Source organism: Staurois parvus, unplaced genomic scaffold (assembly GCF_062004578.1).
Source record: "Staurois parvus isolate SC_StPar_1 unplaced genomic scaffold, SC_StPar_1.0 ptg000011l, whole genome shotgun sequence".
In the NCBI taxonomy this organism is placed as follows: Eukaryota; Metazoa; Chordata; class Amphibia; order Anura; family Ranidae; genus Staurois; species Staurois parvus.
Genome location: NW_028317807.1, coordinates 17,986,871 through 18,008,882, shown reverse-complemented (window position 1 = coordinate 18,008,882; position 22,012 = coordinate 17,986,871). Strand labels below are relative to the sequence as shown.

At 46.9% G+C, this 22,012-nt stretch overlaps 1 protein-coding gene across 3 annotated transcripts in view; it reads left to right on the top strand.

The window, feature by feature from the left end:
* Positions 1-21,775: 21,775 nt before the first annotated feature.
* Positions 21,776-22,012, top strand: part of CREB1 (cAMP responsive element binding protein 1) — a 121,357-nt gene continuing 121,120 nt past the window's right edge. The window contains exon 1 of one of the 3 annotated variants that reach the window (XM_089671174.1): positions 21,776-21,949. The gene's annotated coding sequence lies outside the window, so the exon portion shown is untranslated. The remainder of the gene's footprint in view (positions 21,950-22,012) is intronic. The other 2 variants (XM_089671191.1, XM_089671182.1) reach the window with 2 other exon arrangements.

The following is a 22,012-nucleotide window of genomic DNA, read 5'->3' as shown; positions in this document are numbered from 1 at the left end:
TTACCCCCCCCCCTCTTCCCCCGAGTCCACTATACTTGAGGTTGGTGCACCCTCCTCTCAGCTGCCTCCCCATTCTGGGACCCTTTAAGTCAATAATGTACCAACTCTATTGTCACCTAGCTATGCAGTCCCACAGGTATATAGTTATGCAATCATGCAGGCAAGCAAGCATGCAGCTATTCAAGTACACAGGTATATAGTTATGTAGGTACATAAGTATGCATTTGTGCAGGTAATTTATGCAAGTATACAGGTACTCAGCTATGCAAGTATGTAAATTATACAAGTTCACAGTTCACACAAATACGAATGTAAGTTTGCAATTTACGCAAGTACAGGTATGTGGTTTATGCAAGTATGCATGTAGGTATGCAGTTTGTGGAAGTATATGTATGCAGTCTATCCAAATATGCATTTAATTATGCATGTACATATGCATTTAAGCATGCATGTACGTATGCAGTTTATGCATTTAAGTATGCAGTTTGTGCAAATATGCAAGTACGTATGCAGTTTATGCAAGTATACAGTTGTGTTCAAAATAATAGCAGTCAGACATCACCAACCTGATCAATCTCTGTTTTTGGTAGAAATGTTATTTCTACATGGCAAATAATTTACTAGCAGGTGTAGTAGACTAATAGAAATCCAACAGACCCAACAGTCATGACATGCATGCTGCTGATTCTGTGTAACTGAATCACTAATTGAAAGGGGCATGTTCAAAATAATAGCAGTGTGGAGTTCTATTAGTGAGGTCATTCATTCTCTGAAAAACAGTTGGCAATTATTGCCCTTATTTAAGGAAGGAAGGCAGCAAATGTTGTACATGCTGGTTACAGTGCATTTCTCTCTGAAATTCTGAGGAAAATGGATCGTTACAGACATTGTTCAGAAGAACAGCGTACCTTGAATAAAAAGTTGATTGGAGAGGGGAAACATATAAAGAAGTGCAGAAAATGATAGGCTGCTCAGCTAAAATTATCGCAAATGCTTTAAAATGGCAACCAAAACCTGAAAGACGTGGAAGAAAGCGAAAAACTACCATTCGAATGGATAGAAGAATAGCCAAAATGGCAAGGACTCAGCCAACAATCAGCTCCAGGAAGATCAAAGAAGGTCTAAAGTTACCTGTGAGTACTGTTACAATTAGAAGACGCCTATGTGAAGCCAAGCTATCTGCAAGAAGCCCCCGCAAAGTCCCACTGTTGAAAAAAAGACGTGCTGAAGAGGTTACAATTTGCCAAAGAGCACATTGACTGGCCTAAAGAGAAATGGCGCAACATTTTGTAGACTGATGAAAGTAAGATTGTTCTTTTTGGGTCTGGTGGCCGGAGACAGTTTGTCAGACGACCCCCAAACACTGAATTCAAGCCACAGTACACTGTGAAGACAGTGAAGCATGGTTGCGCAAGCAAGCTTGAGCTTTTATATATATTTATTATGGACTGCAATTATATGTATGATATATGATTGATATATATATATATATATATACACACACAAACATTAGGATTATATATATTTCAGTGCTGCACAAATATTTTACTAGGTCCAGAAAGCTAATTTCCCTGCGCTCATGCATATAAGTCAATTTTATATTAAGGTTATTATTATTTAGACTAACAAAGAAACTGTGTAACGCTTCCGCACTGCCTTGCCAGAGAAGACATCATCAATGTATCGCTGATAGAAACACAATTCCAGCCACTCTCTAGAATAGATGATATCTTCTTCTCATCTGGCCATAAACAAATTTGCCAAGCTTGGAGCAAATTTGGCTCCCATGTCAACTCCTCTGGTCTGGAGGTAAAACATCTTATCGAACCAAATATAATTATGTTTCATAGCGAAGGCTAAGAGTTCTAATATGAACCTTTTCTGGTGACCTGGACTCTTTCAGATAATACTCATTGTGACGGGCGCGGCGTCAGACCCCAGCCCTTCTCACCAACTTGTGACCGAAGGACTAGCCAATCTAAAATCACGCTGCCACTTGCGTAACAATGCCACTCTCAGCTGCACCCTGCACAGAGATTTTTCAGCTCACTGGACCACAATCTATGTATCAACAGTCTGAGAGCGATTGTTACTGGGTCAGGTTAATTACGCAAGTAACCCTTCACACTGCCACCACCACCTTTTTACAGAGAAGGAGGAAACTCACAAATCTTAGCAGTAACACTATGATGTTTGAATAAGCATCTGTATACACACGGTCACTGTAGACAGATGTATCCAGAGGTTTTAAAACACACAGTAGCACTCTTCAGAGACAGGGATTCTAACTTTGCATTAAAGAGCTTTAGAAACAGTTCAACACTTTTCAGAAAATAGGATTTATTACTACAAAGGTCAAAATGGTGCATTAAAAATATTTACAGAAAAGATGTAACCAATATATATATATATATATATATATATATATATATACACATACATATATATATAGCAATAACACAACAGAGAGATAAAGAAAGAAGTTTAAGAAGGTAAAATACTTGCAGAAGTCCTGGTTTAAGCAGAGTCCGAGTGTCCTGAACAAAAGGGTGCCGTTTCTCTCAAAGTTGGTTCCTGATGTTAAAAGGGAGAATCTCTTCATCTCCCTCTCCGGGTATGACAGCTTTTTTCTAGGAACCCATTAGGGTGTCTCCTTAAAGCAGAAAACCAATCACCTCATTTGGGGAGGGGTGTTTAGGCGGGGACTTAGGCTATGACCAAATCCCTCCCACATTTGTACCATGGCCAATAACCTTCACTAGGTACATGTAGCAGCCTAGCCACTGGTAGATTAATATGCAGAATGATATCCTGAACGTCCAGACATCAAATATGACATATCTTACCATTCCAGATAAGGACATACTGCTTTCTACTCTCGTGTAGGTGCCACATAGGGGTGTAATGTGTCAGGTGACTTGTATTAAACTGACCTATCTGAATATATGCTTTGTTTTATTGTACTTTATTCCTGTCGGGATTTATGAATTTGTATGAAAAAGTGGTTTCAAGTGGGATGTATGTTTTACTGCCATTCTGGAATGCTTTTCATGTCCAGTGACGGACTGATTTATAGCTTTTACGACCAGGCCAAGGCAAGGGTCTGACAGACATCATGGAACCAGCTAATTGGGTTTACAACCATGAAGCGTATCCAGCTGTGCCCTGTGCACTCCTGAACTCAGCACACACACAGACCACATTCCTTGCAAGGGGGCTGGAGGGAGAGAGAATGATATTTGCAGAGTATGATACAAGATGGTGGATCTTTAACAAAATGGTTGTCCGCGTCCAATCTGTGCACACAATTATCACACCTCCCCTCTCAGGTAGTTGCATGGGAGTGTGACAGAGCATAGGCAGGACAGAACACACCGAGGAGATGATAAACACTCAAAGCTTTATTGAATTATGACAATCACTCAATTTGGGTCTGAGGGTAGGGTCCAAGTCTCAGGAGCCGGGAAGGGCCAAAATAATTGTAATCCAGGCAAGAACGGGTAAGGGGGGAAAGTTCACGGACAGTCCGTACAGGGGAAAATAGGGGCAGATGACACTCACAGTTCTGGCAGGGGTTTTTCCTGGCTCACAGCAGCCAACAGCCATACTTCTCAGCACACAGCAGAGGATCCACACAGCGGGTATTTCCAGCACACAGCAGCACGGGCAATCCTGGCTCCACAGTATCAGGCAGTGTAGCAGCGGGTACTCCTCCTGAGCCCCGAGTATTAGCAGAGTGTTCAGGGGGTAATAGTCTTGGTATCTCTGGGGTAATGTAGAATACTCAGCGGGTAATAATCCTCGATCTCCCTGGTATAATGCAAGGTACTAGGCGGGTAATAATCCTGAATCTCCCTGGTGTAATGCAGAGTACTCAGCAGGTAATAATTCTCAATCTCCCTGATGTAATGCAGAGTATTCAGCAGATAATAATCCTCAATCTCCCTGGGGTGATGCAGAGTGCTCAGCGGGTAATGATCCTGTGATCCCCGGGTCTTAGCAGAGTGGCTGCAGGGGTCTCACCTCAGCGGAGACCTCCCAGCAGCTTGCAGCGGAACAGAACAACCAGGAGAGCCGGCATCTGCCTTAAGGCTTTTCAGGACGCTCCCGGCTGCCCTGGCAACATCGGGCGGCATGCCGCGTTGCCCGGGCAACAAGGCATGCCACCTCAACACGGGCTGCGCTCTTGAGAGCGCGGCCTTTGTCCCCGGCGGGTGCAGGCGAGGGAAGCCTTGTGCCCGCGCTGCACATGCTAGGGGGCGCGCAGCATCAAGCCGGCAGCTCTGTCCCGGAACCTCCCGGCAGGAGGTCACCCCTCTCAGGGCCGTATGGCCAGGAGCCGTGTGAATCTCGCCGCAGGGGGTCATCTTCCTCCCGCCTGGCTGTGCTGGATGGAAGGGGACTGCGGCAGGGGTGAAAAGTAACACTTCTCATCCTGTGTGGTCCAGCTTCAAAGGGCCACTACAGGATGAGAAGGGGGTGTGTGAAGGGACACAGGCACTAGAAGGGGGGTGGGAAGCTCCCTGGCAGGCACACTGTGACAGGAGGGAACTGCAATTTCCCTCCTAGCACAACCAACACCTGCTGCTGGTTTGGCTGATCAGGACACAGATCCATTATGCCCAGATGTTCACCTTGGTGTGATCTGGTACAACTGCACTGTGGGAGAACCAGGTGCCTTCTGAGAAGGGTGCTGTTCTCCCCAGCAACACTGTTGTGCCAACAAAGTGAGTTGTTAGGGGTGAGCACCAGTCTTCTGTGATTACCCGGATATCGTGGCAACTGCCGTGGTGCCCACCTGTTCACAAAACACTTCTGTTCTGGGGTGTCATATGCTAACATATTGAGGTGTAGCTTCTTGTCAAGGTAGAGAATGAGATTTCCCTCTCCAGTCTCATTCCTCAGGCCCAGGACTACATCTGACCCGAAGGTAGTTGCGCCTGTGTGCACCGAAACTGGACAGGTGAATTCTGGAGCTCGCCTTCCAGGTGTATCTACAGGTACCTTCACCCAGGTTGAACAGTCCTCTTTACCTGCTAGCATCCAGGATACCATTTTCATCACTTTCCTGTCTGTTAGGTCAGTCACAGGTTCAGATGAGCCATGATAGTTGCACCCAGGCGTTCTACCAAAGCCAGATGTACCCAAGACTGACGTAACCTGCTTTTTGGCCTGGGGAGTAGGCCAGGCCATAATTTCCTCAGTCTCCCCATTTCCAGACCTCTGGGGGTCTCTTCTAAATCTAAGCCAGAAATAGTTTGAGGTGACTTCTCCCTGGCTTCAGGTTTTCCCCATAGACCTTGACAGGCTATATCAGGTGACACTCTCACTACATGTCTCCTAGGCTGACTGGATACTGAGCATTTGGTTAACTCTTTCAGTCCCCAAGCCCCCTGCTGGTAGACTATTCATTTCCAGCTTCTCACTGTCCCAGTCAAGCTGTTTACCTTTCTCAGCAGGGAAGCTCACAGCTAGTGTGCTGATGGATTCAACATTTTGGTCACTCAGTGCTGCCTTGGCCGTGGGACTACAAGTACCACCCAGCTGTCCAGTACCATACAAAGACAAATGCTGGGAGGTTATCAAGGTAGAATCCTCTGGGCTGGAGCAAGAAAAGGGCCTATCCAGACCATCCCTTTGCTCGGCACCCAGAGACTGTACCCTCTGTCCACTTCACAGCACTGTGGGTGACCCCCCAACAATAGAAATGCATCATCATCGACATTTGTACCATCAATGACACATGAGTTCATTACCTGCCCATGCAAGGGGATCTGCTCTCCTTCTCTGGGTGATGGAGAATCCTGTAACCCCACTCTATCCCCAGCCTCCTCCCTCTGTCCATCCACAGGTTGCCCAGATATTAACCCAACATCTGTACACAGTACCTCGGCATGTCCAGAGAGTTCCACGGGGGGCTTCCAGGGTGTTCTTGGCAGGGGCATAATAGGAAGCAAGCGTGCCTAGTACAGCACCAAACAGAACAGGTGTGGGAATTTCATCCGAGACTCCCTCATCCCCCTTCCTGCACCCCAATCAATGAATACCTGTCAGAGCCTGGAGTCGAACCTGGGCCTTCTGCGGTGAGAGACAGTGTTTCTTCTCACTGAGCCACCTGGAATGCTGGACAGCTCCCTTGACAATTCTTTGGATGATCCTGCCTTTGCCCTGTTTTGTCTTGAACCTTGAAATCCTTGCTCCTCCCATGAACTTCCTATAAAAGCCATGTCTCTGCACTTCCTGGTTGCCAGATTATTGTGCCTTACCAGCCAATATCCCGCTTACTGTTCCTGCTGCTGTCTTCATCTACGTTACCGACCTTTGGCTTGCTACTGACTACGATTCTGCCTCATCCTATCTACTACCATTGGTGACCGACCCTTGGCTTGTGACTGACTCCGCTTCTGTTTGATCCCTGAACTGTTTGATCCGCTTTTGGTTTCCAGCCTACTCATTCCCTGGTGGGGTGATCCTGAGATCTGCGACCTGGCATTCACACGCAGCCAAATCCATCTCCACCATTAGGAGCTCTGGGGAAGACCGGTGGATGCTTAGACCCCGCACCTCAGGTGAGCCTGCGTCATTCCCAGGGTGGGCCGCTGGTGTACCAATCCTGCTGGTTTCAGGTAAGCCTTACAACTGCTGTAGCAACTGGTCTCTGAACCTGACCTTATATTGTGACAATACCTTAGTATGGGGTATGCGTGAATGGGTCCCCCCAACTCCAGTGAGGGTAAGGAACTTTCCTGGGATGATGTCTCTTGTTCAATCACCTCCGGTCGGATCAAGGTGACTCCTGCCCGATGTCACAGAAACCAGTTACAGTCTGGTTGCCCACAGTCACTGGCTGCAGGTTTGCGGGGGTTACCCAAGTCTTCCTGCGGAAAAACAGCACTGAAGAAGAGTTGCTGGCAGGCTGATGTCATCTTCTGCTCAGGATACTGTGTTCTGAGATGTCCAGGTTTCCCGCAGGTATAACAGCTGCGGTTGTCAGACAGGAATGGCTTGGCCCCAAGTACTGCAGGTGTTGGGTAATGGGAAGCTTGACTCACCGGCGTAGGAGGGGTTGCTATGGGTGATTTCCCTCCTTTCCAGCCATTAGGAGGAGCCTTGCGATGGTCAGACACCCGTGTGTGGACATAGGTGTCGGCCAGGTCTGCTGCAGCTTTGGCAGAAGCTGGTTCTCTCTTCAAGACAAACTGTCTGACGTCTGCCAAACAAAGATGCAGTAGTTAATCTTGTATCATGAGATCCTCCAGGGACTCGTAGGAGTCAGCTTTCAGTCCTCTGGTCCACTGCCGGAATGTGGTGCATAATTGACTTACCACATCCGTGTAAGAGTCCCCAGGTCCCTTTTGCAAGGACCTAAACCACTTGCGGTACATTTCCAGGGTCAGCTGGAACTTCCGGTCAATGGCTTCTTTTAGAGCTTCATAATTGTCGTCCTGCTCCTCTGGCAACTCGACAACCGCATCCAGGGCCTTACCTCGTAGCTCTGGTGTCAGGTACCGAGCCCATTGTGCTTGGGGCAGATGGTACTGACGGGAAGTTTTTTCAAATGAGAGTAAATACATGTCAATGTCACTATCTTTTTCCATCACTGGAAACTTGGCTGTTGTGCCCACGACCGGAGAGGTGTCCCTGTGCTCTAGGGAGCCGAGGTTCTGAGCTTGTTGCTGCTGCTGGAGCCTAGCCATCTCCATTTCGTGCCGACGGTCAGCTTCTCTCTCAGCCTGGTGTTTCTCTCTGGCAGCCGCTGCTTGGCGTTCCTCTATCTCAGTGTCAAGGTCCTACCTTTTCCCAGAGATTGTGCTGCTTCATGTGCTGGCGGCCATCTTGGGTTTCTGCAGAGCATGGTGGGAGTCTTATGCCTTCAGGCTTCTGAGGGCCATCCCCCAGAGGGGTGTGGCTAATTACATATAAGCCTGTGATCCGCACATGCCCTTTGCACTTTTGTTTTTGTGTTGCTACAGCTCTGTTCATACTCTTGTGACTCTCCTGGAATCTGACTCGGCTTGTGACTAGACCATTCTCTGTGTTTTCCTTTGATCTGACCTTCCGTTGCTGAACCCGGCCCGTGACCTGTGATTCTTGTCCACTGTTCTGTACCGTTTTGTCCCGTTGTTGTCGACCCGGCATGCCTGACTACGCTATTGTCATTCCTACCAGCTTCACGCCATTGGCAGCGGCCAATACCACAGCCGGGGTGTCTCGGGGGCCGCGACCTGGTTCCTGGCTGCGTCAAGTCCATCCCCACCATCAGGGGCTCTGGTGAAAGGCAGCCTGGGACTTAGACTCCGCGCCCTGAGAAACTCCGGTCTGTGGGTGGTGGTTGTCATCAGTCAGTGCGTTACCCTGCCACTAGGCCTGCCTGTCCGTTCCACAGCCCCTGCCCTGACACTCAGCCGCTGCTTGGCATTCAAGGAACTGCAAGTATGCCAGAGGATCTGTCTCCTGGATGCGTTTCAGGGCTTCCTGCATTTGAGAGTCTCTGCTGGTTACAGGCACTCTGGTGCTGGCCTGCTCCTGCTGTGGCGTGGAAGTGACATGCTGTGGTACTCCAGTGTCAGTCTCTGTATGCCCATCCTGCGAGGCCCTATCTGAGCCTCTGGGATCGGAGGTGGCAGGAACCCCTTCAGTTACAGGTTCCCCCGGGTTCTGGTCTGCCCAGCTATCATACTCATATAAGTCATAAATCAGATTTTCAGGAATTTTGCCACTGACGTCAATTCCTCTGGCTTCACACTCAGTACTTAAATCACTTTTGTTCATTCTCTTGTATTCTGCTACACCAGGCATAATTGCAAGCAAAGGTAGAATAGAAAGTAGACAAAGGAAGGAGCTGTTGCTATATGTCTCTCTCTCTCTCTATATATATATATATATAAATATATATATATATAAAAATATGCACCGCTTGTCTCTAAGGACTGTTTCCACAAAGGTTACAATCCTTCATCGCAGAGCTAATTCCTAACAATGCACTGTATGCTCTAATGCAGAACTATCCCACGTACGCTGCAAGCCAATATGTGACGGGCACGGCGTCAGACCCCAGCTCTTCTCACCAACTTGTGACCGAAGGACTAGCCAATCTAAAATCGTGCTGCCACTTGCGTAACAATGCCACTCTCAGCTGCACCCTGCACAGAGATTTTCCAACTCACTGGACCACAATCTATGTGTCAACAGCCTGAGAGCGATTGTTACTGGGTCAGGTTAATTGCGCACTTAACCCTGCACACTGCCACCACCACCTTTTTACCGTGAAGAAGGAAACTCACAAATCTTAGCAGTAACACTATGATGTTTGAATAGGCATCTGTATACACACTGTTACCGCAAACAGATGTATCCAGAGGTTTTAAAACACACAGTAGCACTCTTCAGAGACAGGGATTCTTAGTTTGCATTAAAGAGCTTTAGAAACAGTTCAACACTTTTCAGAAAATAGGATTTATTACTAAAAATGTCAAAATGGTGCATTAAAAATATTTACAGAAAAGATGTAACCAATATATATATATATATATATATATATATATATATATATATATAAATAGAGCAATAACACAACAGAGCTAAAGGAAGAAGTTTAAGAAGGTAGCATACTTGCAGACGTCCTGGTTTAAGCAGAGTCCAAGTGTCAGTGGCCAATAACCTTCACTAGGTACATGTAGCAGCCTAGCCACTGGTAGATTAATGTGCAGAATGATATCCTGAACGTCCAGTCATCAAATATGAGCTATCTTACCATTCCAGATAAGGACATATTGCTTTCTACTCTTGTGTAGGTGCCACATAGGGGTGTAATGTGTCAGGTGACTCGTATTAAACTGACCTATCTGAATATATGCTTTGTTTTATTGTGCCTTGTTCCTGTCGGGATTTATGAATTTGTATGAAAAATTGGTTTCAAGTGGGATGTATGTTTTACTGCCATTCTAGAATGCTTTTCATGTCCAATGATGGACTGATTTATAGCTTTACGACCAGGCCAAGGCAAGGGTCTGACAGACATCATGGAACCAGCTAATTGGGTTTACAACCATGAAGCGTATCCAGCTGTGCCCTCCTGAACTCAGCACACACACAGACCACATTCCTTGCAAGGGGGCTGGAGGGAGAATGATATTTGCAGAGTAGGCAAAATGGTTGTCCGAGTCCAATCTGTGCGCACAATTATCACACTCATCCCATCAGCGTGCCCTATATTGCTATATAAGAAAGCTACATCTGCTGTAACTAGGAAAGTAGATGGTTCAACTATGATATTTTAACATCATTTAAGACCTATTTGGTATCCCTCAAGAAAGGAGTGGAGAGTACTAATGGCTGAAGAAAAAAAGTCTATATATTCCCCCACTCTTGGACACAGAGAACCGATTCCACTATCAGTCTTCTGGGGGGTGTTTTGTTCTCGCTTACAGTATATCCAATCACTGGGTCTTGGTGTTTCACGGTCATCCAGAATCTTACGGACTTCTATCATATAATCAACTTTATCTAAAATTACCACATCTCCACCTTTATCCGCAGGGTGAATGATCAAATCCTATCTAAAAGCTGTTTGATTCCAGCATCAATAGTCCGCTGGTTTCTAGCATTCTTAATCTGTAGGGATTCAAGGTCTTTTATAACCATGTCCCTAAAGAGGTTTATATGAGGATGGGTATTCGTGGGAGGGTTGTACAACGATGTATTCCTTATATTTGTACATTTAATGTCACTGGTAGCGCGTTTACTCTCTGGAGGGGGATTAGTTAGAAAATACCTTTTCAAAGACATCTACCTGGTGAACTTATGAATGTCTACATATGTTTGAAACTTATCAAGTTTGACTTTAGGTGCAAATTTCAGGCCCTTATTTAACAGGGATAACTCATTAGGGCAAGGCTTGAAATTTGGCTAGTAGGTTTAGACTTTAAATTTTAAGCCCTGCATTAGGGGAGAAAGCAGTCCTACTAAGATTAAAAATACCATTCTTGTCTAAGTCCATCTTTTCTTGGAATCTGTGAACCTTCTTTCTCCCTCATTTTCACTCTATACGGATATTTATTTTCCTTGATGTTCCTTCCCCTAAAAAAGGGCTGTGTTTTCCACCTTGGCTATAAAGAGATCTGTCCTGATGGTTATGGTACATCTTTGGGGTCCTTTCCCATATTGACTATAATCCTCCCAATAATTGATTACAGGAGGCCCATAGTAAGATCTCTTATTGTCCTGATATTGACAAGAAAGCCAGTAGCCACCCCTTTTATCTTCACGAGTTGGGCGTTGTTATAAGAAGGATAATCTCTCTTAGTATTGGAATGGAATATAGAGTGAAAATGGGCTGAGGGGTTCTGTCCCCCTCTACTTCTTACGTGATAGTTCTGGCCCCGCCCTGCCTATTTGCGGGGTCTACGATACCCATAATAACTCCCATTGTTATACCTAGGGAAATACCCCCTCAGATCATGGTTCTTCCATTTTGCAGGCCTCTCCCCTGGTCATAACTATTATGGGTTTGTAGAGGGGGAGATCCTATATCTCTAGTGCCTATATTTTCATCCTGGAGATTATAGAGGGCATCAAATCTATTATTGGTAGGTATGAAGTACATGCCATCTCCTGAAGATCTTCCAGGAGATCTCATCCTTCCTGTTTGTGTATTGTTGGCCCTATACCCATTCTGGGATGGATGACGTACTTTATGCTTACCATAGGTTCCCTTAAACAACCCTTCTCTATCCTTATATGTAGTACTGCTAGATCTTACTTGGACGGATATAGTAGCATTAGGACCCTACTTTTCTATTTGCTATTTGAAAATAAAATTCTCCTTATAGTCCTTAAGATCTCTGGAGAATGTTTTCTTCTTTTTTAGTTTCTGTTCCTTCTCAGTAGTGTCCATTAAAAGTTTTAATCTATCTTATTCACTTGTACATTTTTCCCTTCCCATATAAGGTGCGAGTTTTTCTCATTAATAATTTCAGTGTCTAAATGCATAAGCTTTTTCTTTTTACAAAGAATTAAAAATTTCAACAGGTCTAAACCTGCATTGTTAAAAAATTGATGTATATGTATGATTGCAGGGAAATTAACTTTCTGGAACTGACTCTTATTAATGATGGTACCAAGATCGTTACCAAGTCTTTTTTCAAATCCACAGATAGGAATAGCTACATTCCTGTAGACAGCTGTCATCACCCTCTCTGGCTTCGGAATATTCCTAAAGGCCAGTTTTAAAGAATACGGAGGAATTGTGATAACTTTTTTAAGAGGAATTTAAAAGGAATTGGAGAGTCCTTAAAGATAACCGTGTTTTGGCAGGTTTTTTACCTAACAGGCCGTAAGTCATCTGATGGATAGCCCCTTTAAGATATAAGGTAGCCCCCAATATAGTAGATCAACCGAAAGAGATCACATTTTTCTCTGGGTTGTTTTTTTCCCCTGTAATAAATGGATGATATGCAGATGTGACAACATTCGGAAAAAACATTATATTCTTTTACTTACCACTCTACTGGTAAAGATTATAAGATTGACTCTTTAATTACATGTAATACTAAATACGTAGTCTATCTTTTAGAATAACATAAAAAGTAGTGCAGCGCTGAGGGTAGTGTTTATAAAACAAATATGAGTCCACTGCAAGTCCAGTTCATGAAAACGTGTCAAGTGACAAGTGGGAATTCAATGTTGGTGATCCGTGAAGAAGTGGCTGAAAAACGCACTCACCAGAAAGAAGACATATAAACGCAGTATATATCCAAAGCTCATGGATCCTCAATCCGGAAGGAAATAAAGCTGGTCCGGTCACAGAAAAGTGGGTTCCTCCTTTATGGATGCAGCAACAGATCCTCCTCCTCCCAGTTAGGTGTAGGATTCCAAAGTCACGGTTCTGTAAGCAAAGTGCTCCTCGAGGGAGTTTAGGGAAGGACACCCATAGTGTAGTAGGTTAAGTAAAAGCAGCTTTTCTCATCAGCAGTTAGAGCAGTCTTGTGACTTCTATGAGTGTCCAGCCCAGCACTAGCTAAAACATGTAGGAGGTTTCTTTCTGCTCTAGGAGGATGCAAAAACTCTGACCTCTGTCTGACCAGTGCTAATTGGCTCTGCACTGATCACATGCATTCTCTTCCTTTTTAGAATATCTTTTAGAATGTTCTTGTAAAAAAACAGTATATAGGTAGGACCACTAGAAGGTTGAGGGACTGCCTAAGAGAACACCTTTATAATATTAAAAAGGGAATTAAGGAGCATTCCCTTTCTAAACATTTTAGAGATCATCACCATAAAGATCCTTGCTGTCTAAAGTTTGTGGGGATAGATCTCATTTGCCCACATTGGAGGGGTAATATTAAACATAGGGCAGTGTCTATGCTTGAGACAAAATGGATTTATGAAATGCGTACTTTATTTCCCTTAGGGTATAACGTTGACATAAATATCAACTTCTTTATTGATAACAGTTGATATACATGGCTTTTTCCATCTATCCTGGGAGGGTTTTTTTTTAACTGTGCTTCATACTGGTATTTGTATGGCATTGGGAAATTTTTCATATGGGTCTATCCACGTCACATCACTCATTGTGATGCATGTGTCTGGATGGTATATAGGCAGTTTCCAATTGAAAAGCTTGTCCATTATTTGGATTTTGTCATTACCGTATTTTCCGGCGTATAAGACAACCCCGTACTTTTCCTGTTAAAATATAGGGTTTGAGCTATACTCGCCGTATAAGACTACCCCTCTTCCAACGCACACCAAATAAAAATGAAAAAACATCAGATTTGATTTCAATATGGTATGCTATTTCAGTATGGTATTCCAATGATGGGGTGCTATTCCTCCCACTGACACCAATGATGGGGCACTATTTCATCCACTGACACCAATGATGGGGCACTATTCCTCCCACTGATACCAATGATGGGACACTATTCCTCCCACTGACACCAATGATGGTGCCCCATCATTAGTGTCAGTGTGTGAGGAATAGTGCCCCATCATTAGTCAGTGGGAGGAATAGTGCCCCATCATTAGTCAGTGGGAGGAATAGTGCCCCATCATTGGTGTCAGTGGGAAGAATCGTGCCCCATCATTGGTGTCAGTGGGAAGAATCGTGCCCCATCATTGGCGTCAGTGGGAGGAATAGTGTCCCATCATTAGCGTCAGTGGGAGGAATAGTGTCCCATCATTGGCGTCAGTGGGAGGAATAGTGCTCCATCATTGGCGTCAGTGGGAGGAATAGCGGCCCATCATTGGTATCAGTGGGAGGAATAGCACCCCATCATTGGTGTCAGTGGGAGGAATAGCACCCCATCATTGGTGTCAGTGGGAGGAATAGCACCCCATCATTGGTGTCAGTGGGAGGAATAGCGCTCCATCATTGGTATCAGTGGCAGGAATTCCGCCCCATCATTGGTGTCAGTGGGAGGAATTGCGCCCCATCGTTGGTGTCAGTGGGGAGAATAGTGCCCCATCGTTGGTGTCAGTGGGGGGGAGAATAGTGCCCCATCGTTGGTGTCAGTGGGGGGGAGAATAGTGCCCCATCGTTGGTATCAGTGGGAGGAATAGTGCCCCATCGTTGGTATCAGTGGGAGGAATAGTGCCCCATCGTTGGTATCAGTGGGAGGAATAGTGCCCCATCGTTGGTATCAGTGGGAGGAATAGTGCCCCATCGTTGGTATCAGTGGGAGGAATAGTGCCCCATCGTTGGTATCAGTGGGAGGAATAGTGCCCCATCGTTGGTATCAGTGGGAGGAATAGTGCCCCATCGTTGGTATCAGTGGGAGGAATAGTGCCCCATCGTTGGTATCAGTGGGAGGAATAGTGCCCCATCGTTGGTATCAGTGGGAGGAATAGTGCCCCATCGTTGGTATCAGTGGGAGGAATAGTGCCCCATCGTTGGTATCAGTGGGAGGAATAGTGCCCCATCGTTGGTATCAGTGGGAGGAATAGTGCCCCATCGTTGGTATCAGTGGGAGGAATAGTGCCCCATCGTTGGTATCAGTGGGAGGAATAGTGCCCCATCGTTGGTATCAGTGGGAGGAATAGTGCCCCATCGTTGGTATCAGTGGGAGGAATAGTGCCCCATCGTTGGTATCAGTGGGAGGAATAGTGCCCCATCGTTGGTATCAGTGGGAGGAATAGTGCCCCATCGTTGGTATCAGTGGGAGGAATAGTGCCCCATCGTTGGTATCAGTGGGAGGAATAGTGCCCCATCGTTGGTATCAGTGGGAGGAATAGTGCCCCATCGTTGGTATCAGTGGGAGGAATAGTGCCCCATCGTTGGTATCAGTGGGAGGAATAGTGCCCCATCGTTGGTATCAGTGGGAGGAATAGTGCCCCATCGTTGGTATCAGTGGGAGGAATAGTGCCCCATCGTTGGTATCAGTGGGAGGAATAGTGCCCCATCGTTGGTATCAGTGGGAGGAATAGTGCCCCATCGTTGGTATCAGTGGGAGGAATAGTGCCCCATCGTTGGTATCAGTGGGAGGAATAGTGCCCCATCGTTGGTATCAGTGGGAGGAATAGTGCCCCATCGTTGGTATCAGTGGGAGGAATAGTGCCCCATCGTTGGTATCAGTGGGAGGAATAGTGCCCCATCGTTGGTATCAGTGGGAGGAATAGTGCCCCATCGTTGGTATCAGTGGGAGGAATAGTGCCCCATCGTTGGTATCAGTGGGAAGAATAGTGCCCCATCATTGGTATCAGTGGGGAGAATAGTGCCCCATCGTTGGTATCAGTGGGGAGAATAGTGCCCCATCATTGGTGTCAGTGGGGAGGAGGAATAGTGCCCCATCATTGGTATCAGTGGGGAGAACAGTGCCTCATTGTTGGTGTCAGTGGGGAGAACAGTGCCTCATCGTTGGTGTCAGTGGGGGAGGAACAGTGCCTCATCGTTGGTGTCAGTGGGGGAGGAACAGTGCCTCATCGTTGGTGTCAGTGTGGAGGAGGAATAGTGCCCCATCGTTAGTGTCAGTGGGGGAGAGGAGCTCCTTCTTCCAGTTCGGCCGCTCGATTTTCGCGGGCCCGCTCAGCTCCACCTCCTCCCCGGTGATTGGTCGCCTGTGTGCCTTTCCAGTGCTGGCGCCCAATCACCGATGAGGAGGCGGAGCCAAGCGGCCGCGTGACCATCGAGCGGCCGAACTGAAAGAAGGAGCAGCCGAGCTTCCTGGACCGGATCGTCGTGGGACCGGAGCCAGGTAAGGTACAGCAGCCCCTCTGCCCACCCCTGTACTTAGTGTCCGTTGGAGGAGGAGGGGGGGCGGCGCCGCGCTGCCCCTCGAAAAAGTGCCGCCCTGACACCGGCTCGCACCGGCGTATAAGACGACCCCCGACTTTTCAGAAGATTTTCAGGGGTTGAAAAGTCGTCTTATACGCCGGAAAATACGGTATATATTTTTTAGTATTTAAATTTTTATAATTTTTTTTCATATTGCTTTGATTTCATCGCAACTTTGTCGGATTAAATTTTTTTTTTTTCATTTCTATAGGTTTGCAAGATTTTGCAACTGTTTTTTGTTCATCCCATTGACATTTGGAGTGTGTTGTAAAATATTTGTCACTATTATACATTTAATTCATTTATCGCCTGTATTGTCTTAGAAAACATCGGTCATTTATCATCTAATTGACGTTTGATAATCCCAATACAGTAATATTAATATTTTTTACTACGATTTTATTTATAATGGTTACTTTTTTTATCTGGAACAAGGATGCGATGCTTGGTCTTTCAGGAAAGAAGCTGATTGGTTACCATGAACAGCTGCACCAGATTTTGCACTCTCCAGTTTTAGACTCCTGTCGAGTCCACCACCCACAGAGACACCAGGGAAGGTAACTAAGAGGTGCTATATCGGATAATCCAAAGGGAACCCCAGATGGTCAGAGGTGCCCAGAGGGAAGCCTAAAGATGCTAGGCAAGTCCTTAAGAGGATTCCATTTGAGACCTTGAGATGGGATATAACTTCTTAATGCATATTTGAATTATGCATCTGGTGAGTGTATAATTTGAATATTTTATCACAAGACACACGAAGGATCACCATTCTATAGACTTTGGCACTTTATTCCGGCACTTATTCACCTATATATGTCTATTATTGTGGTTTATCCATTTGATATCATTCATTTCAATAATTTAATGTTTTTATCCATCCTCCAGTATTTTATCTGAGTTTTTAGCGCTGCACCTTTTGTATTATATTAGTTGTTGGAGGTTTTTTTGGTACCTTTCGGTGTACAGCGGCTTTGTTCTAGCGCTCACTTTCTCTACTCATATCACAGACTCGATTGATCGCTCTGTCTTTTTCTGCCACCACTTTTCTATGTTTCTATGGGCTGTGTCATTTAGTAGAGCAGTAGACAGTGTCAGTATTATTATTATACAGTATTTATATAGAGCCAAAAGGTTTGCTCAGCGCTGTACATTATAGTGGGGGACAGAACATGACACAATACAGTAACAAAACAATACACAAGGGGTTTGAGGGCCCTGCTCTTGTGAGCTTACAATCTAGGAGGGAGGGGATAGTGGTACAGGAGGAAGTGGTTGTGGGGGATGGAGTGGTAGAGATCGGCTGTTAAGTGAGGGTGGGGTAGGCTTCCCTGAAGAGGTGGGTTTTCAGGGTGCGCCTAAAGGTGAGGAGGGTAGGTGACAGTCTGATGAATTGGGGTAGTGAGTTCCAGAGGATGGGGGAAGTCCTGGAGAAGTCCTGCAGTCGGACGTGGGAGGAGGAGACCAGGGAGCTAGAAAGTAGGTGGTCTTGTGAGGAGCGAAGAGTACGGGTTGGGTGGTATTTGGGTATCAGGTCGGTGAGGTAGTTTGGGGCAGCGTTATGAATGGCTTTATATGTCAGTGTTAGTATTTTGAATTTAATGCGTTGGGCAATCGGAAGCCAGTGGAGGGAATGACAGAGGGGGGTGGCAGATGCGGAGCGGTTGGTAAGGTGCATGAGTCTGGCCGCTGAGTTCAGGATAGACTGAAGCAGGGATAGCCTGTGTTGGGGTAGGCCGGTGAGAAGGGCGTTGCAGTAGTCCAAACGTGAAATAAAGAGGGAGTGAACGAGTTGTTTAGTAGTGTCTGGGGTTAGGAACGTACGTATTTTGGAGATGTTGCGGAGGTGAAGTCTGCATGAGTTTGCCAAGGATTGGACATGGGTTTGGAAGGACAGGTTTGAGTCTAGAGTGACACCTAGGACTTTGGCTTGCGGGGTGGGACTGATGGTGGCGTTGTTGGTCGTGATGGAGAGGATGGGGGGGGGGGTGCGGGTTGGGGGGAAAATTAGGAGCTCAGTTTTGGAAGGGTTCAATTTGAGGAAATGGAGCGACATAAAGGTAATAGTTGAAGCCGTGGGACTGTATCAGTTTGCCGAGGGAGGAGGTGTAGATGGAGAAGAGAAGGGGCCCGAGGACAGAGCCTTGGGGGACCCTAACAGAGAGGGGGAGGTGGTAGCGTTATAGGTGACGCTGAAGGAGCGTTGGGATAGATAGGAGAGCCAGGAGAGAGCGGAGTCTCTGATGCCAAGGGAGTGTAGTTTATTAAAGAGGAGGGGGTGGTCAACTGTGTTGAAGGCCGCGGAAAGGTCGAGGAGTAGGACTGAGTAGTTAGTAGCCATTAGCAGGTCATTAGTGATTTTGAGTAGGGCGGTTTCGGTGGAGTGTAGGGGACAGAAGCCAGACTGTAGTGGATCGAGGAGGTTGTTGTCAGTGAGTTGGGAGCTTAGGCGATTGTAGACTTAAGTGCTCAAGGAGCTTGGATTTAAATGGCAGCAGGGAGATGGGTCTAAGGTTGTTCAGGTCGGTGGGGTCCAGGGAGGGTTTTTGAGTATGGGGGTGATGTGCACGTGCTTTAGGGGGGAGGGGAATGTGCCAGTAGAGAGGGAGAGAGTGAAGATGTAGGGCAGTGGATGTTGTGTAGACAGTGTCAGCAGGGCAGTGGACGGTGTCAGTAGAGCAGGTATTTACATAGGATGGGGTCAGTAGAGCAATAGATAATGTCAGTAATTTATTTTTGCCATTTTATTGTTTTTTAGTATTTTTTACCAACCTTGTTGGTGGGGGGGGGGGGGCTTTGGTGAAATAACAGAGTTCTAAACAGAACCATGATGTCTCACTTTTGAGACAGAGAAAGGAGATTGAGGACTGTGTCTTCAATGTCCATCACTGCAGCCTCAGCGGTACAGAATAGATACAGCAGCTATGAATGAACACAGTGAGTGATTGGTACCAATAATTTACTGTGTTTATTCAGAAAAGGAAGGGGCTGATAAATGGCACCTTTACTGGCCCCTTCCGCTGCTCTCCACCCTAAAACAATCTCCGCAGCAGCCGGTGGGAGAGGAGGAAAGGAAGCTTGAAGCACTGCAGGGGGTAGCCATGGGAACATACAGACGGAAAAGTAGCAGAAGATAGTGGAACCTGGAAAGGAGGGATGGCATTTACTGGAACCGCTTCCCTATATTTTCCTCCTACAGCTGCTGAATGTCAGCAGGAGAAAGAGAATGAGAAGGAAGAGGAAAGTACAGGATCATATCCAGTAAATAGCGCTGCCATCGCTCCTGTCCAGGTTCCATGGGTTGATAAGTAAGGGATGCAGTCACTTACCCGCGATTGGGTTCCATGGGTTGATAAGTAAGGGACGTGGTCACTTACTGCGATTAGGTTCCATGGGTTAATAAGGGAAGTGATCACTTACCTGCGATTGGGTTCCATGGGTTGTGTCAGGAATGAACTTGCCAACGGTAGTGGGACTCACCTGCCTTGTGGGTTGCAGTACCAGGACTGGCCAGCGGGTGCTCTCAGCAACCAGAAGCTCACTCCTGCAGTCAGCCATCACCTGAGGCTGATTGCAGGAGGTGTATTTAAGGAATGGCCAGACTTGCAGTCAGTGCCTTGGTGTATGTTTCCCATGAGCCCCTGTACCTGCATCCTGTCTGCTTCCTGCCTGATTCTGCTTGATCCTGACACTGAATGAACTCCGCCTGTCCTGACCTCGGCTATTCCTGACCACTCTCCAGCCTGCTCCTTTGGTACCTTGTCTGCCTGATTGTTCCTGACCTGGCCCATCTGACTATCCTCTGCCTACTCCTTTGTGTCTTGTCTGCCCGAGGATTCCTGACCCGGGAGCCCTGACAGGTTGCTAAGGGACGCCATCCCTTACCCACAACTGGGTCCCATGGGTTGATAAGGGATGCGGTCACTTACCCGCGATTGGGTTCCATGGGTTGATAAGTAAGGGACGTGGTCACTTACCTGCGATTGGGTTCCATGGGTTAATAAGTAAGGGAAGTGATCACTTACCTGAGATTGGGTTCCATGGGTTGATAAGTATGGAACGCGTTCACTTACCTACCATTGGGTTCCATGGGTTGATAAGTAAGGGATGCGTTCACTTACCTGCGATTGGGTTCCATGGGTTGATAAGTAAGGGACGTGGTCACTTACCTGCGATTGGGTTCCATGCGTTAATAAGGGAAGTGATCACTTACCTGCGATTGGGTTCCATGGGTTGCTAAGTAAGGGACGTGGTCCCTTACCCACAACTGGGTTCCATGGGTTAAGTAAGGGAAGCGGTCACTTACCCGCGATTGGGTTCCATGGGTTAAGGGACGCGGTCACTTACCTGCGATTGGGTTCCATGGGTTTAGTATGGGACACGGTCACTTACCTGCGATTGGGTTCCATGGGTTAATAAGGGAAGTGATCACTTACCTGCGATTGGGTTCCATGGGTTGCTAAGGGACGCGTTCACTTACCTGCGATTGGGTTCCATGGGTTGATAAGGGATGCATTCACTTACCTGCGATTAGGTTCCATGGGTTGATAAGTAAGGGAAGTGATCACTCATCTGCAATTGGGTTCCATGGGTTGCTAAGTAAGGAACACGTTCACTTACATGCGATTGGGTTCCATGGGCTGATAAGGGAAGCGGTCACTTACCCGCGATTGGGTTCAATGGGTTAAGGGACGCGGTCACTTACCCGCGATTGGGTTCCATGGGTTAAGGGACGCGGTCACTTACCCGCGATTGGGTTCAATGGGTTAAGGGACGCGGACACTTACCTGCGATTGGGTTTCATGGGTTGATAAGGGACGCGGTCACATACCTGCGATTGGGTTCCATGGGTTAAGGGATGCGGTCACTTACCTGCGATTGGGTTCCATAGGTTGATAAGCAAGGGACCCATCACTTACCCGTGACTGACGGAAAGATGGGGATCAATGGGTTGTTGACCCCTGATCTAACCCGTCACTGTTGCTCTTTGTCTACTCTGTGCCCTCTTTTGCCATAATCGAGGTTTGATATGACTGTCCATCGATCATTTAGTTTAATCCAGTGTAATTGCACCATTAGACTGGAGTCAATGAACCTATCAGCACGTCTTTGGAGTGTGGGAGGAATCTGAACTACCAGGAAGAACCCCCTGTGAAGACAGGCTGAACATGCAAACCCCATGCAGATGTTTTTTAGACGTCGGTAAGACGTTTCAGAAAGGTTGTATATCACACCACGAGAAGCCGGCTCTCAGGATGTACTAAGGACCAGAATTAGTACAATTGTTCTCAACATCACAACTCGCGTATCAATCACACCCGACCGCCATCTCTTCTCTTTCGGATGTGTTCAGACAATTCCGTCCCCAGCCGCGCATGCGCAACGCTCCCACACAACCTGCTCCGCCCCCCTCTCTGCTGACTGGCTGTTCGCTGTGCAAAGCTCGGGCTGTGTCCTGTCGGAGCAGAACCCGCCTCACAACGCCGCGCCTGGTGGAGACTGGAAAAAAAAGAAGCCGCCCAGCAGAGGAAGGAGAGAGAGGAGCGAGCTACACAGTGACGCGGCGGAGGTGTAGTTTGACGCGGTGTGTTACGTGGTGGGGAAGAGAATAAAAAAAGCCCAGCGAGATCCCAGCCGCGAACGAAAGCAGTGACGGAGGAGAGGCAGTGTAACCCGGTAAGAGGAAGGAGGAGGAGAGGGAGAGGCTGGAGCAGAGACATGGAGCAGGCCGCAGCCCCG